Consider the following 16,730-nt stretch of genomic DNA (forward strand, 5'->3'; position numbering starts at 1 on the left):
ATCTGTTTATCAGTCCTATCCATAAGAAATGCCTGATCAAGATTTCCTGTCCTAGTTTATGTCAGTTTTCATTAAGCCTTTTGTTTCTACTATCTGAAGCAGCAAGCTTTGAATGGGATTTTACAAATGAAGATCATTTACCCCTCACAGAATAGACTACTGACTTAATTAAAAAAACCCAAAAGAATGAAATCAGACAATGATGCTATTAGAGAGTTCCATATCATTGTAATTTGATGTAATTTTCTAAATGAATCAAGAAATCATAACGGACAAGTGGCTGAATAATGCCACAGATGACTGTCTTAACAAGAAATATTTTTCCTATTTTCATCTGTGATATATACACAGACAATAATAACAATAGCATGGAAATAATTTCTTTAATTACTGTGTGATAGACTATAATGAAATAAAATGCCCATTGTTGGCTGGGATTAGGATCAGATGGATGCCTCAGAAGGAAATCCCCAAGATGTGGCTGGACAAACACCAGGCACAAACACATGCACAAATTCCATGGAGCGCTTTATTAGCAAGGGCATTCACTGAATGGCAGCTGATAAGGTTTTCAATAACATGGAGTCTGCTAGTTGTATAAAGCTCTGTAATCTAAACGTAATTCAAAGTGTTAACAATTTTGTAGCCTTTATCTGAACACATTTTTCCCACATGCTTTAGGTGACCAGGTCATAATCCAAAGACAAGCAACTCTCTTGTTTTACACTGTTAGTCTAGCAAGTGGCAATTTTTTTCCTGCACACAAAGGTCATTGTACCCCAGTCAACATCTCATTTTGGTGTCTTCCACAAACCCAGGATGCACCAAAACAAACACAGATGGATTGCATGTTGCCTGTTAATTCAGCATTCCTCTTTCTTTCCTCAGATGCCAAAAAATAATTAAAGAGCATTTGTGTGTGAGTGGTGGCAATGCATTCCTATAATTTGGCAATTATCTTGTCAGCTACCTTTATTAAATTCTCAGTACTGTAAACTGGTTTAAAGTATGTGCTATGTGGCTCTACAATGCTGACAACATCAAATTCTGCAATTGCAAGCTTAGAGATAAGTTTTAATGGTAAACAAGTTTGAGTGAAGTTCAGGATGTATTTATATAAAACTTTGTTCTGCTTAAAGTCAAGGAGCTAAATCTTTCCTAGGAGGTTAAGTGGGATTTTATTTTGCTCTGCTTTTTTGAGAGGTTTTGGTTCCCTTCCAGTCACACATGCAAATAAACCAATTTTGAAAGATGCAGTATGTACCAAAAGCTCTCATTTAGGCATCATTAAGTACACTAGTGAATTTTCTAATCCAGCCAGAAGAATATCACCCCAAGCCAGAGGAGTAGGAGATGAGGTACCTATGTCTGACTCTGTGGGAGCCCATCTTCAGAGAAACCTTCACCCCAAACAAGAAGGCTGTGGTAGCAGACCTGGGCTGTTGGCAGGCAGTGTAAGGGGCACAAAAGCAAGGATCCCCCCTTGGTAAAGTGACAAAATCTGAGACAGAAAAAGTGTAAAAAGTGCATGATTTTGTGAAGAACAATAGTACTCGAGAGATCAGAATTAGTTGATGAACTATGTTTACAACATAACCATGATCTTAATGTACCCCAAAACACCTTTTCTTTTTTCTGTCCTCTAACTTGGTGAATATGAAAAGTTACAATAACAGCTTATGAATTGGTTGTCCAGCTCCATTTCTCTCATGCTTGCTATGCATTTTAAGGAAATATTTATCTGTATCCAGTACTTACTGACACATGGAGATACCATAACAACAGCAAAGCCCAGCTCATGGAATCATGTTGAGAGGCTGTGTAGGAGCCAGCAAGCCCTGTTCCAGTGCTGCTTGGAGCACTGAGGGATACTTGGAGGATAATTACCAGCTCACTTTAATTTGCAATAATTTCTGAAGGACCAGGATAGTTGAATGTGCAACAAAACTACCAGAATTGTTTGAACATTGCATTTTCTCTGTAATGTACACCTAACCAATGCAGGTGTTTTAAGCGTGTATACTCCCCTGCTCTCCTCCTGACATCTAGAAACATGCAAAATTTTTCTACTGTAGCAGTTTTTTAACCTTTTTTTAAAAAAAATATAGGTAAGGCTGAATGTACTGCCTCTCCCATGGAAATGTTTCCTTCCTGGATGACACACAACTGCAAGAAAAATACATATGTGCAACTAAAAATGACCATATACAGCTGGTGTTTCAAGTGTCCTGGATCCTTTGGAAGAATCTCACTAGGACCATACCATATTTAGACAGATAAACACCTCAAGAGGGTCTAACCTACAGCCTAAGCTACATATTTATTCTGTATTTAAACAATACCATGTAATTTCTACTGGCCTGGATCCCAATATCACCACTTTCAGGTGAGTATTCTAACCAATACACTCCAGGATTCCTTTCATCCTTTTTTGAAACTATTCAGTGAAATTCAGAGCAATTTTAGCCAAAGAGCCCTTCATAGCCAAATAGATTGGGAACATGGGATGGGAACACAAGCCTAATGGGCAGATGGGAACTACTCAGTGGGAACCCAGAGCCAGAGGGAAGATTTCCCCAGTCCTGGAGCTGGTGAGTTTAACAAGACCTGGCTCAAGGTTGCCTTCTCTGCAAATTTCACAGGGAGCAACAAATTATTTTCCCAGCCAAAAAATGTAGGTAGCATTGTTGCACTAAGTTTTTAAATTCCAAAACCACTGCTTTCTCTGTTTGTAAAGGGAGGAACTATTGCAAACAAAACAGTTCAACTTTTCCCTTGGTGCTACCTCCTTTGTGTAAGCAACCATCACTTAGCATTAAAAGAATAGCAAGGATACCAATTATATCTAGGATCTCAAACATTTACTACTACTTCCCCACATCCCTGTCTCACTTGGGGACCAGACAGGCATTGCTTTCTGAAGCCACCCACACTGAACTTTAAAATAGTGTAACAGAAGCTTTTCAGGCAAAAAACAATGTGGGAGCTGGAACTAATGAACAAAAACCGGGGAAAGAAAAGGCTCAGCTACAAGTAATTTCACATCCTCATCCTGAGGGCTCACGAGACTTCTGCATGTTTAGTCAGACCCACCTTCAATAAATAGAGATAAGAAAGGATATCTCTCCTGCCTGAGGGACCAGCTTTCCCCTCCTGCCATGCCACTTCCCAGACCAGCCACTTAACAGCTCAAATCCTGGATAATCCTACATGCTACAGGAGTCAACTGCATCATGAAATCTACAAGGATGTTCCCAGAATTCATGTATTCTCAATCCATGGAAAAGGGACTGACATAAGGATTCTAATGTAGAATTAGGACACAGTGTATCAATCATATTGCAAACAATGCATGGTGAGAAACGTTTCTTTTTTCTCCAAAAGACTTTTGGAAATTATTTTCTTTCAAACAAGAAAAATATATTTTTTTGATGTGAAACAAGTCTTGCAAACCAAAATTTTAGCCTGGACAGAGATAATTCAAGCTCTTTCCAGCCATGAATTCACAGTGGGAGAGAGAAAACTGTTGAATGTAAAATAGCAAGCTCAGTTTAGCTGGGACCTCAGGCTTCTCAGATAACTAAGAAGTGAGTCACACAGGCAACAAAACTAAGCTGGTCATTCATCAAAACCAATCTAGCCACAGACACCACAAGTCCTGTTATCTTGCTGCCAGACACTACATTTTCCCATATCAGTCTGCCTTGCAGCCTGGTCTCCTCATGGTCTCACAGTCTTCATCATTTTGGTCTTGTTAATTTATTTCCTTCTTGCAAGCATTTTCACTTGATCCACCAGGTAACAGGGAGAGGAGAATGTTCAGACAGAACAAGCCCACATTTTTTGAAATTAACTTGGTGGCTCTTGGAAAAGCAAACAGTTTTTCCCCCAGGTCTCTTCAAGGGGTAAAGAAAGAAATAATCTGCATAAAAACATTGACAAATGTATTTTACTGACTTTCCTACTTATTCATTGGAAAGAAGATCTCTTAGGGAAAATTCAGGCTTTTTTAACCAGGTGTCTTTCTGCAAGAGACAGAGGAGCAAATTTCAGAGGAAAAAAAACCCTCTCTAAACTCAAAACAGTAGAGATCTGCCCTTGGATAAGCACTCAGGGTCTGTATTAGCCACGTCACTTAGTGCATGATTAGTTAGCTGTTAAATATTACAGTACGAGACAACTGCAATAGCATATGCAGAGCAAAGAAGAAGCAAGGTTTTTCCTAATACAGGAATTATACATTCAATGTAAAAATACAGGAAGTGGCTCTAGAAAGAGATCTCTCACCACCACCACAGATGGCTCAACCTGCACGTTGCTGATGAGCCCGTTGATGACCAAGCTTTTCTTTGCAGGAGGTTCTGCGTAAGCAGCAGACAATGGGCTGTTCGTGTTCAAGTCTCTCATGTGGAACGGTTTCCACCCAGAACAACTTCCAAACACTGCTTTTGCTGACTGAAAGGATAGCAAAATAACTCCTAAAACATTTGCACCAGTGGTCCTGTTCAGTTTGTCCCAAGCACAGGATCAACTGCAACACTAACACGCCATCTTCAGCTGGGGAAAATGGATATGGCTCCAGCGACCTGCCCTGTGCTTAAACCCTCTTACACCCACTGAGCCTGGATCCTACATACTTTCCATTATGCTACAGCAACTGATAGAACTTCCATTCCACTTTATAGTGCCTGTGCATGTCTGATTAATTCTTCTTTCCTGCAGGAAGTCCAGCAGCCATAGACTACGTTTTATTAGGTAGAGTATAGCCAGATGATTTCAATAAATCACTTAAAAAAAAGAGACTAGTTTCCTGGTATTACAATAAAAAACTACTTGAAGAGAATAATTTCAGATGATAAATCTGCTGCCATTCACCAACACTTGCATAGCTGATTAGAAACAGTGCATTGTCCCAAGCACGTCCCTTCCAACTCCCCACTGGGAACACTCCCAGCAGTACAGATACAAAACATATTCTCTCACACAGGGATGCTAATATTGGTGATAAACTGGTAACATTTAACAGCTATTGTGCTACATTTCATGACAGATTGCACAGATCTTTTTATACACATTTATGTAATATTTAGGTCCAAATACATTGGGCATTCTCCTGCTATCTTGAACTTTAAATAAAAATTCCAGAGAAATCAGAAAAATCCATTGTCAACACCAAACCCATCAAAAGCTAAAGGAGCAGAATCAGGACAATGACAGGAGTGTTATGGATGCTCTAAACAGAATCCTTCTACATACATCACAGAGAACAACTTCTCCTTGCATGGCTCCAACACTGGATTTTCTTTATGCATCTCATCACAGCAGTACACAGGGAAGCAAAGAGGCAATGGAAAGAACAGGAGAAAAATAAAAATCACCTGTGAGCATTATTACTACATTAGAAATGGTTTTGCTCCAGCCAGGCTTTTCCACTGGTGTTTGCTGCATCAGTGAGTTCAATAAAGAATTTTAAGCTGGTAAGCTCAAGCATTGCCCCCAGAAGCTGCTCAGAGGATGGATCACTGCTGCTAACATGGTACAAAGTGCTGCTCCCAAAGCCACTTGGGATTCAAAAAGGGGGATTAAATGAACAACATGAAGGTGAAACACATTTCCACGTGATGTCTGTGCAAACACATGCAGTCACTTTGCAGCAAGAGAAAAACTAAGGTCTACTAACACATAAAGGAATGGTAGTGGGTATTGTTGGTTTGTTAGCTCTTTTTGGTGCATTTTACTCAATACAGATATTCACAGTTTCTTTTATTTCTCATGCAACACTGCCTTTTAAACTTCTGTGTAATTTCCTACTTTGACCACTTACAATGGAGTTGATTCTCTAACACTGCACATTCAAATCCCAGACCGGAAATATGAATGCAACTGATGAGAACTAACTGAACTGATTTAAACTCTGTATTAAGACTGAGAAAAAAAATATGTAGTCAGAAGTCTGTGACTAAGTTTAAATATCCTTTAAATGTAGCTTAATTATCCTTTAAAATAATTTTTGCAAGAGTTTATTTGTGTGACAAGAAGACATCCTCCCTGCTCGCTGACACTCCAAGAACGGAAGCATAATAATTTATGAAATAGGAGTATCTGTCTAGCTGATAAAATATGGTTTAATCCATGGGCAAACAGCTGTCATATGTTAACTCTTCGATTATCCAAAAATCTGTAACTCTTTAACAAGCATCCACATATCACAACTTATTGCATGCAGACAGACTGCAATAAATGCATCTCTCTTTTGGCAGGTGCTTACACATCGACTTCTGTTCCCAAATCTTTCTTTAGTGCTGAAAATCAGAATCCCAAGTACAGCACCAACTTTCTGTTGTACTTTGGAAAGCACTACCTTAATTAACAATGAAGTTAGACCATTGTGTTTGTGTAGGTTGCTGCTCCAGGCCATCCCTGTAGCGTTGGATGTTTGTGGTCTCCTCAACTTCCTGCCATTCCATCACTTCTTGCTTGGTGCCTGCCATGAGATATGTCAGCTACAACATCTGTGCATGTAACATCAAAGATTCACTTTAGTTTACATTCTGGTGAGATGATGTAAAAGCAAGTTGTTTGGGTCTTCTTAAAATTTATTTTTCCTCCTCTTCTTTCTTTAGAAGAGGACATGCCACTGATGAGTCTCAGTTCAGTGCTGGATGAGCACAGCAGAGTGTGATGGTTGTCTACAAAGATTGTTGCACGTCCACTCCATGGGGGGGAAGGAAAAAATATTTTAAAAATTTCCCATCCTTAAGTGTAGAGGGTCTTCCCAGGAGGAGTTTAGTCTATGCAAACTCAGAAATTAAAATTAGCCTAGCAATTCTACTTTTTTTCTTCCTTCTGCTTTCATGACTCCAGATGACACAAGTTTACCAGGGGAAAACAAATTTGTTTAGAAAAATTACTGCATTGAGGCAGAAGAACCTCACTGCAAGACTCACATGGTGAAACATTCACTTAAGAACTGGTTTAGAGAAAGAAATCTGATCCAGCAGCATGCTAGTCCCACAATTAAACTGCTGCATTCATTGTCATAGAGGCTGCCCTGTAGACAATGACAGCCTGCCATACAGGTTGCCCCAGGAGCTGTGGGTCCCATCCCTGGAGGTGCCCAAGGCCATGCTGTGCAAGATTTTGAGAGACCTGGTCCAGGGGAAGATGTCCCTGTCCATGACAAGGGACCAGAAACTAGATAATCTTTAAGATCTCTTGCAGCCCAAAACATATTATTTTTTGTACTTAATTAGGCATTGAAATATTTTGATTAAATATGCGACTCCCATGCTTGAATGCCACACTGTTAAAATGAGGACAGGGGCACTTCTCTACCCTCTGTATTGGGAGAATAACTCTACTGAACTCATGGATGCTCAGATCTCATGGTGACAGGGAACACGAAGGCATCAGACAGCTTTGTGTGGTAGAGTACCTGTGCTTGCAAGCCTTAAGAGAAGCTCATATTCTGAGCTTCTTTCTGCTTTGTTCTGAAAAAGTTGCCTGCTTTCAGTCTCTCTCCAGAAGTTACCAGTACAAGGCTCTTCAGGACATTAATTATCAGCAAGAAGAAAGATGATCAGAGCTGAGCCACCTAATGCTTTAACTCAACCTCCACACTTTGGTTCTGGGGAGCAGAAAAGCTCCAGTGCACACAGAGCTGCTGTGGGCAGTCCCAGACATCCTGCAGAACAAGCAGTGTGAATTCTGCCAGCAGCACCTCACAGCTACAGATGCTCCCAAACGCACCATTAATGTCTATCCTCTGGAAAATGAGGATTAAGAGAGTTCTGCATTTCTCCCTTCATCCATAGCCACATGCACATAGCAAAAATGCTGGTGTCAGGTCAGGGGGCATGAGGGCAACTTCTGGCTATTTTCATCTTACCAGGTACTGTAAATAATAATTGCTCAGCTATGCAAGGCCCATATCCATCTGGGCAAAGCCCTTGAGGCTTTTTTGGTGTGCTTTGGGTTGTTTGTTTGGGTTTTTTGGTGGTTTTTTTTGGTTTGTTTGGTTTTTTTAAATGAAGCAATGACCCTAATGTCTAGTTTTCCTCTTCAAGGAAAATTTTTCAATGTAAATAGTGTATTTTTCCTTGTTGTTGTATATACACACACACGAATTTATTTCTATGGCCAATTATAAAAAATTTATCTCTGAAATGCTCTTTTGAAACATAGCAGGAAAAAGTCACTGATTCAATAGAGAATATTGACTTTTTCCCTACTGCCCTGGATATCTGCCCGAACAAAGAGCTGGTTAGAGAAAGTACAAAGAACCCTTTTGTGTAGGGCTAAGTTCACCTGGGAGAAGTATTAATGAAGTCCCAAGGGGGTGGGGACTCAAACTCCCCTGCTTTCAATGATAAAAGAAGACAGGCTCAGAACACCAAATACCCTGCCTTCCTCACCCCTTTCTATTACAGCCACAAGAATGAGTGCCAATGTAATTGAGAATTAGGGACCTTTCTACTATTAGTCTATAGGGTCTGTGAAGAAAGCAGGTAGAATTTCAGATGGCACACCAGCTGCTGCATGGCAGCTGAGAATCTAAACCAAAGATTTTAAGTAGGTCAATACTACAGAACTGTTAACTCTCACTAAAAGACCTTCAAAAAAGTCAATACCATAAGCAATAATTACATATGATAGCTGTACAAATGTCTGAACTTGAAATACGGTTGTTCAGTGTGTATTAAGCCATTTGTTGAATTTAATTTCTACTGCAGAAGACAAGAAACAAAACCATTGTTCTGCCAGGAGATTTATGTCCACTCTAGTGAAATACTGTACCTGGCATTAATGTGGAAATTATAACTCCTACCTGATAATTATTCACCAGCTGTGCTGAGGAACTTTCTTCATATATTTGTATACTATCTATAGCTTACAGCCTAAAGTTGGAATAGTCAAATATCTTTATTTGGTTCTGTTCATTTTAACTTTCCTTTAACTCCTGCTGAGCCCATTGCCTTAACAGTTACACCACAGCAAACTCCTGACTTGGATTATGCATTACAGAACCCATCCCTGATTTCAGGGCCTTTTGCAGCTCAAGTTCTGCTGCTTCTCTGGAACCATCAAAACATTTCCCTGCAAATCTTTTCCTGAGCAAAGCACAAAAACATCTACACAAGTTATTTGGATTCAATTGCTTTTGCAACAGTCACAGTTTTAATGGGAAGGGCATACTTCCAGATCACCTAATTTATTTTGAAGGCCACCTCTGGAAACTGTCCCATAAACCTCTTTCTCCATCTCCAGTGCACCCCTGACTTCCCATAACACAGTGCATGAGCACAGCTTGCTCAGGTGGGCTGTCAAACAGCCCTGGGCTTGTGAATTGTGGCTACCACCAAAGTAATACCTGTGGCCATCTCTGCTGAGCACAGGCTGCTGACAGAAGTGCCCACCTCTCTCTTTTCAGGGCTAAAAATCACAACTGAATGTTATTAAGAGCACATACTTTGAATGAACAGCTCAGAGCTATGAACAATTAAGACAGGCTGCCAAAGCAGAAAGATTTATGGCTTTCAGGAAACCACTGTTTTGAAGGAGTCATTCTTCAGACTTGTAATGTAAAATGGTTTTGATGAGCCAATTTCCTTTTCTCCTTTCATACATCCCCAACATACACTTACTGCCTAGGTTTTCTATTACTTTATTTCCCAAAAAAATTAGAAATGCTGAGATCATACCAGCACTTGACATAGATGCACCATCATTTCAAATAATGCTCATCATTCAAGAGAAATACTTCAACGATAACCCTATGATATGCTTTTAAGCAGGGGTCTCACATAAAAAATGCTTTAAAGGCATTTTAGGCTGGACTTTAAAAAGTAAAAATCTCATAGGCAGTCAAATGCTTTTGCTCTGGGTAGATTAGCTTTTTCTGATAATAGAACTAAATCAAAATAAATCTGGTTAGTGTTCTTGGGTAAATTATTCTGTCATCTGAAAAACAAGTCTCTGTAGACATAATTGAAGGTTACTACTTTAATAGAGGGTGTAATGACTCCATTCTAGCTGCACTTAACACGCAGTCTGGTATGGTAAGTCAATATAACATTAAACAGGATCTATTATACTGCCTTTGTTATAAAAAGCTGATAGGAAAAGGACAGAAACACAACTTTTCAGAAAGCATAGCCTGCGACTTTCTGCAAAGACTCCTTAGAAAATCAAAATAAGGCTGAGCAACTCAATTCCACCAACATTTTAGGTTAAAATACACACACATTACCTAGGGTGAACATGCACATGCAGAATCTTCTGTCTTCATGCAAAAAAGGGTGTGAGGTAGCCTTGGCTGAACTTTCTCCTGGGAATGTAGGAGCACCTCTTTCACCCCCACCTAGTGTGCCACAGGGCACCTTCCAACCAAAAAGAGCCTCCACACACATCAGCTAGCTTCTTAAATCTGTCCTTTCAGAGGAAATAATTGGACTCATGTTAATCATAGAGTGAAAGCACCTTTATCTCCCTCTCAGCCTTGCTTGTTAGAGTTGGTTAGCAAAAGCCACTGAGGGGCTACAGGTGGGTGACATTGTCTGCTGGCCCTGATGCCCCTCCCCAGCACTTCTTCTTTATGAGCAGGGGCAGCCCCAGTTTGAGTTGTAGTTTAAGTATATAAATAATAATAATAAGTTAATATATTAAAGGTCTAAATAAATATATTAAAGGTCTGAATCTCAAGTGACAGTAAGCAACTGTTTCAGCCAATACAAGGTACAATGGCATAGCAGTGAACTCAAGCACTGCATGGTGTCACTTTGGCTGACATGCTCTGTACATCCCAAGTTAAATAGGAATCTTGCTTATATCATCTAACATGATTTGTCTCATGACCACTTTATTAAAATTTCAGTGCCTAACTGTTAAAATGATAAAGCATCAGCACAAGCCTAAATTTTCTGGTTTAACCTGAAGACTGATGGATATTCTCTCAAAAGTTGCTGAAAGATTTTATTTTATTAGGTCACATTACAGAACTGTCTTCCTGAAGACTGAAATCATCTCCTTGGTGATAGCATGCTTGACTGACATGATTGCACTCACCAACATCTTGTAGACAGCTGTGAACATTTGCAGTGGTGCCAATTAATCTACGATAGCATCAATGGAGACAGAGAAACAAAGAAGCCGACACAAAAAAGCTCTATTGAATAACATAATAAATGAGTGATGCAGGTGTTCTGTGACTGGGTTTAATTTTTTTCAGCCTTGCAGAAAGTTAACACTTGAGTCACCTCAGTCAAGGTGTCTCCCAGTCATTGTCTCTTGGCTGCCTCCTCTCCAGTGGCAACACACAGACCATGCTCTGAGTTCCACTCTCAAGTACAAAGCTTGTACATACAAATACTACGAATAAATTTTCATAGTACAGCTGGAGGGACTTTGGTTTCTAAAATAGCCTTCAACACTGATGATATTTAAAGGAATTTTTGTGGCATGGGAAAAGGTATCATTTCAGATAACCACTAGGAACAGTTGCAATGCCCAATGAACAGAATGGCAAAAGTCAAAATGATGAGCTTAAAACTCGGTGAATTTAATGGTATTTGAACACATGGTAGGTGTTTTGCTGAATGGGGGCCTTGCAATCTTAGCTTAATGAGTTACTTTGTAAGCGCTGAGCTAAATGGAGCTTGGAATCTTTAATGACCAATCTGTGTAAACACCAGCTACTAAGTAACACTTTAATGCCTTGATGATCTTTTAATTTAATAGACAGATGATGAAGCAATTTTAACCAGCATCATAACATTAATGCAGCAGGGAATGCACACTGGAAAGAGCAAACAGAATAAGTAAGCATACAAGGATACAAAGGGTGAACAGTATCTGGTTCAACTCAGCTGCTCAGATGTGCTTTCCAGAAGTGAGATCTCCAGCATTTGTCCCAGTTCAGAATGAACCTATTTTAGAAGAGTAGTGGTAAGGTGGTCCTTTAATCCTGAAGTATACTGGGCTAGGGTTTTAAAGCCATGGCTCCACTCATCCTAAAGGATGCAATGTGATTAAAGCACAGTATTGAAAAACCATCTTGGCATGCTCAGAGTGAAAATTGAGATTGTGAAGTCCCAGCCTGGTAATATCACAGCTGTGACAGGAAGGGCTGTGCAAATGAGGGGTAATGGAGCAAGGTCATTATGGTCAGTACAGTCATTTACAACCTGCACCCCTTCTGTCACAAGGATTGTGTTAGATGTCAGTCAAGTAATGAAATAAACTCTTTATGAAAAAATATGTGGTTGAAGGCATGATGAAAGCAAGGCTGTGTACTTAGAACATATTACAATGTCTTTAAAGAAGTGCTGAGCATTTCCCTGGAAGTGCAGGAGCCAAGAGTACACCTCAGGTCTGCATTTCATCTGCTGATGTGCTTGCAGGGGCAGCGTGTGTAATATAGCAGGCTGCAGGTGCAGGCTCTCTGTGAACCCACGCCTCTGAAACTTGGTCACTGCTCTTTTCTTTTCAAACAACATTACCATTGGATCCTACCAAAGATGCCAGCTGCCTTAGGGTCACTCAGTCTGTGACAGCACTTCCAGTAATTGTTGAGCTCTCCCCAAAGCTCTCCTGTTACCCACTGTACACTGAAGCAGTTCAATCTGCTCCTTTCCTTCCTACCAGACCTGTATATTCAATACTTGCCTACTTTTCCCCTTTGCCAAATCCTTTCTTCACTGTCAGACTCGCTGGTGCCTGGCAGTGCTGTTCCATGGGGTTATGCCACACTTGGCTGTCTCCAAAGGTTTGGTCCTTTTCCTGCTGTGCTGTTTCCAAGGCTCACAGTCTCTAGGGCCTCTCTGAATAAACAGTGTCTCAAATATATCAACCTTTCCCTGGGCTGAGAGAAACTGAAGAACTCTGGAGGTTCACACATCCATGTTCTGATTTAAATGGAGTTCAGGAGAAAAATGTCTCTGCTGGGTTGCATAGGCAATTTTGGGTATGGTCCTGTGTGAACCCTGGGAGTCACTTCCCATTTCCCTTCTGATCAGGTTCTCCCTTTGCTAGAGAACATACATACAGTTTTCTTTAAAAACATAAGTCATATCTCTAACATTTCTTCCTTTGAAATTGAGCTACAACTTGTTCATGTTTTTGTAGGTCTCCACCATAAAGACATCAGCTTTTGGACTGGCTAATATCCAAGATGTATTGTACCATCATGCTGTGGATAAAAATTGTTCCTTGTGTGTTGGAGGGCAGAAGAAGGACTTTTTTCCTTCAGTTACATTTGGAGGCAGCATGAGAGAAAAAGGGGCTTGTCCAAAGTGTAAATGTCATGTGTCATTCTTGAGGAGGCAGGAGCAGAGAGGCCTGAAGAGACACATTTCTCATTCCTCAGAGGGGCTTCTTGAGTGGCTGTTGAAGCCCCCCAAGCTGAGGAGAATATGTGGGATGTGCCAGGACCTTCAATGGACTTGCAGGAGAGACCTGGATGTCAGAGGGAAACCAAGAGACACAGATGTGGCCAGGGACAGGGCAAGTGCAGGACTGAATCAGAGCAGAATTAATCTTTGAATTGGCACTGCAGTAGTCTCTGTTACACCCAGAAGTCCCTGCTTTGATCCATTTGATTTGTTACGGTCTTAGTACTCAAAGATATTTTATGTATCTTTCAACCTCTCTTCACCTGAAGCTGGTTCATACATCCATTCCAAAACTAAAGCAGGAAGCTGATGGAGGGTTCTGAATCTGTGCAAAATTTTTCTTCAGGCTTTTGGGCACAGCTCTTCCCTGCTCACCTTTCAGAAAGCCAGCTCCCCTGAAATGGTTGGTGAAGTTGCTTCTGCCTGGCTGAGAGTGCCAGCAGCTGCTCTTGCTCTCCCAGCTGCAGAATGCTTTGTGTGGGGCAGCTGAACTGGCCTGTCCTGAGGCACTGATAGTGGTGAAAAGCTTTGGCTAAGTGGTTCCTCCACTTAGATAAGCTGCTCTTTACTTTTCCTGGAGGTTTTTCTTTCCGTTATGTGGCTGCTGATCCAGACTATGTTGGCTTTTATGGGTGCATTAATGAGTCTGCTGTGAAAGTTTGCCAGTTCATTATTTAATGGCTCCATCAAGACTAAACAGAATTCTCTCTGAATCCATCCATCTCTGCAGAATAAGGCCTGACAAAGCCTTGTCCCCCAAATAAGCTGCACAGGGATATTGTCCTGTACTTCAGCTGGTGGCATCACACTGCTGTGTTGCAGCCACATCCACCCCTCCTCCTGCACTGCTGGAGGTGACACTGCTCTGTGCCAGCAGATCTCTTGCACCCAGAAGGTAACATCCCTGCTTTGGAGGTTTCTTATCACTAGCCTGCATTTCCCCACTGTGTTCAGAAGGGTTTTGTTATATTTCTGCAGCCCAATTTTTTTCTGTTTATCAGGTGACAGTCCAGTTGGCAGGGAAGAGGTTGTTGATTCAATAATGTACATGTGAATGAAGCCAAGTGGTTGGCAGTCCTCTCCTGTCTCATGGGTTTATTGAGTCTGGATCTGAAAACTTCACACTGCAAATCTCTTCCTTTTCACTTTTCTTTTTCTTCTTATTTTTTTAGTTCTTGCAGTCACTGAAGCTTTGGAATGAGGCAAAGCTCTCTCTTAACCTTTTTCTCATAGCTCAGAGATGGACCAGCACATACTGAGACCCAGGATGCTCATGACCCCAGAGAGCTTCTGTTTGCCTTTTGGTTCCTCTGTAAAACTCATGTTCTTCCTTTCTTGGGATCTCTCTGCTTATCTCCCAGGCTGCTGGCTCTCAGAAGGCATTTCTCTAGGATTAGAGTTGCATGTCTCACCACTGGCTCCTGCAAGATGCAGTCCCACACTTCATAAATAATCTGATCTGTAATTAGCGAGATTTTCTGTCTCCAGACTTGCATTTTGAGTCTTGCACACTCCAGAAAATGGGGCTCTCCTTCTGAAAATAGCAGCTTGCTCACCTTGTCCTTATCTCCTCACTGTGAGATAGAAAGAAATGATGTTTCATCTTTATCTCCCCCAACCCTGTTGCCTGTTCAAAACCCAGACTTGCCTATTACTACAAAGTTTGTGTAAGGTTTTTTATCCTGTTGTCCTGGGAGGCTGAATCTCTGCAGGCTGCTCCTCTTTCCCTCCTGCTTTTTCCTCTTTCCAGCCCTCCAGATGCTGCTCTGTGTTTTCCACTGTTGCCCATGTACTGGGGGGGTGGTGGTGTCAGGTCTGTTAACCCAAACCATCCCTTCACCCAGGAAACCATCCACAGATTTGCTTCAGCCACCCTCCAGCCCTCAGCTGGGCCATCCATGGGCTGAATCCTGCAGCCACAGTCTCCTCATCACTTTCCCTACAGCTTTGTTCACCCCTCACATTTTGGGAGCACAGTCTGAATGATGCCATAGTTGTGCAAACGCTTTGGAGAGCTGTGAGCAGAGGGCAGAGTTGCATGGAATGAGCATCAGTTCACCCAAAGTCTCCAATTCTGATGACCAAAGTCAACAACTGAATTTTGTTTTTTAATCTCTGCTATATTAATCCACATGTGTATGAATGTGTTATTACTTACATGCATGCCTATGGAAATATTTGCTTCTTAAAGTTATTCAGTCTGCCAAAACTTCCCAAATTTAAGTGCTGCAGCTTAAATTGTTTTGTTATTCTTCAAAGGCTATTTATGAAATTGTATGATAGAAGAAAATTGTGTTCTATGTTCAAAATTCTTTTATAAAACCCTCAGTAAAACATCATTTGGATGTTTTTTAAATTACTGGCAGATTTCAAAGGAACAGCTGTTTATAGACAAATTCCCCACCAGAAAAGCAATGACTGGGGTGTACCACATCACGTTTCCTTTGTGAGCCCTGGTACTGTCAGGAAAGCAATACTTCATATATCTTAATTTCACAGATGTGTACAAGATTTGTAAAGTAAAGCAATATTTTTATTGCTTGGTAAATCATCTTGAGTCAGAAACCTTGGGGTATAACCAGAAATGAGTATATGAGGTCAAACTGCACTGATAAGGATGGTAGAGAAGGTCAGTTTCTTATAAAGAACTTGTTTTTTTTTTAGATGCAAACTCCAGAGATCTTTCAACTCCTCCTGAAATCTGTGGCAGGTAGGGATGCAGGACCTGGCCTTACCTGAACACCACAGTGATACTGAGCACCACAGTGCCTGCTCCTCCTGCAGCGTCTCCTGAGGTCCAAATGTCTCCTGAGATCAGAAGCAGCAGTTTCTCCCACTCCTCACCCTACCCAGGTGGGTTCATCTCTGGGGCTACAGTAGCTAGTTAGAGAAAAAGCACACTTTTATTTTTAATGGTGGTACATGGCCAGGGATTTTTTAGTTTGGAACTTGGTTCTCATTTTCCAGAAGGCCATATGGGATTTCTTTTGCACTCTAAGCAGCTTTATTTAATATGGAAAGTAGAATATCTTTTAAAACAGAAACCAGCTGCGTAGTTTATGGGTATCATCATATGGCTCTGCTTTTTGTTTCCTTACTTAACTGGAGTTTGGGGTTTCCAAGTTGCCAAGCTGCTAACACTAGTAAATTGAGTTTATTAGAGACAGTGTTTGTTGAACAATAACATTTTATATAGTCTGTCACTGTCTAGTACCTTAGATGAGTTACACATTTCTGTTCTCTATTTTTGCCCTGATTTTTTTTGGCACTTAAAATCCCATTTTCAGCTGGGGACACCAGAGACCAAAATCGAAGAAGTGATCTTGTGCTTGCTTATGCCTA

The sequence above is a fragment of the Poecile atricapillus genome, chromosome 9 (assembly GCF_030490865.1).
Source record: "Poecile atricapillus isolate bPoeAtr1 chromosome 9, bPoeAtr1.hap1, whole genome shotgun sequence".
NCBI lineage: Eukaryota > Metazoa > Chordata > Aves > Passeriformes > Paridae > Poecile > Poecile atricapillus.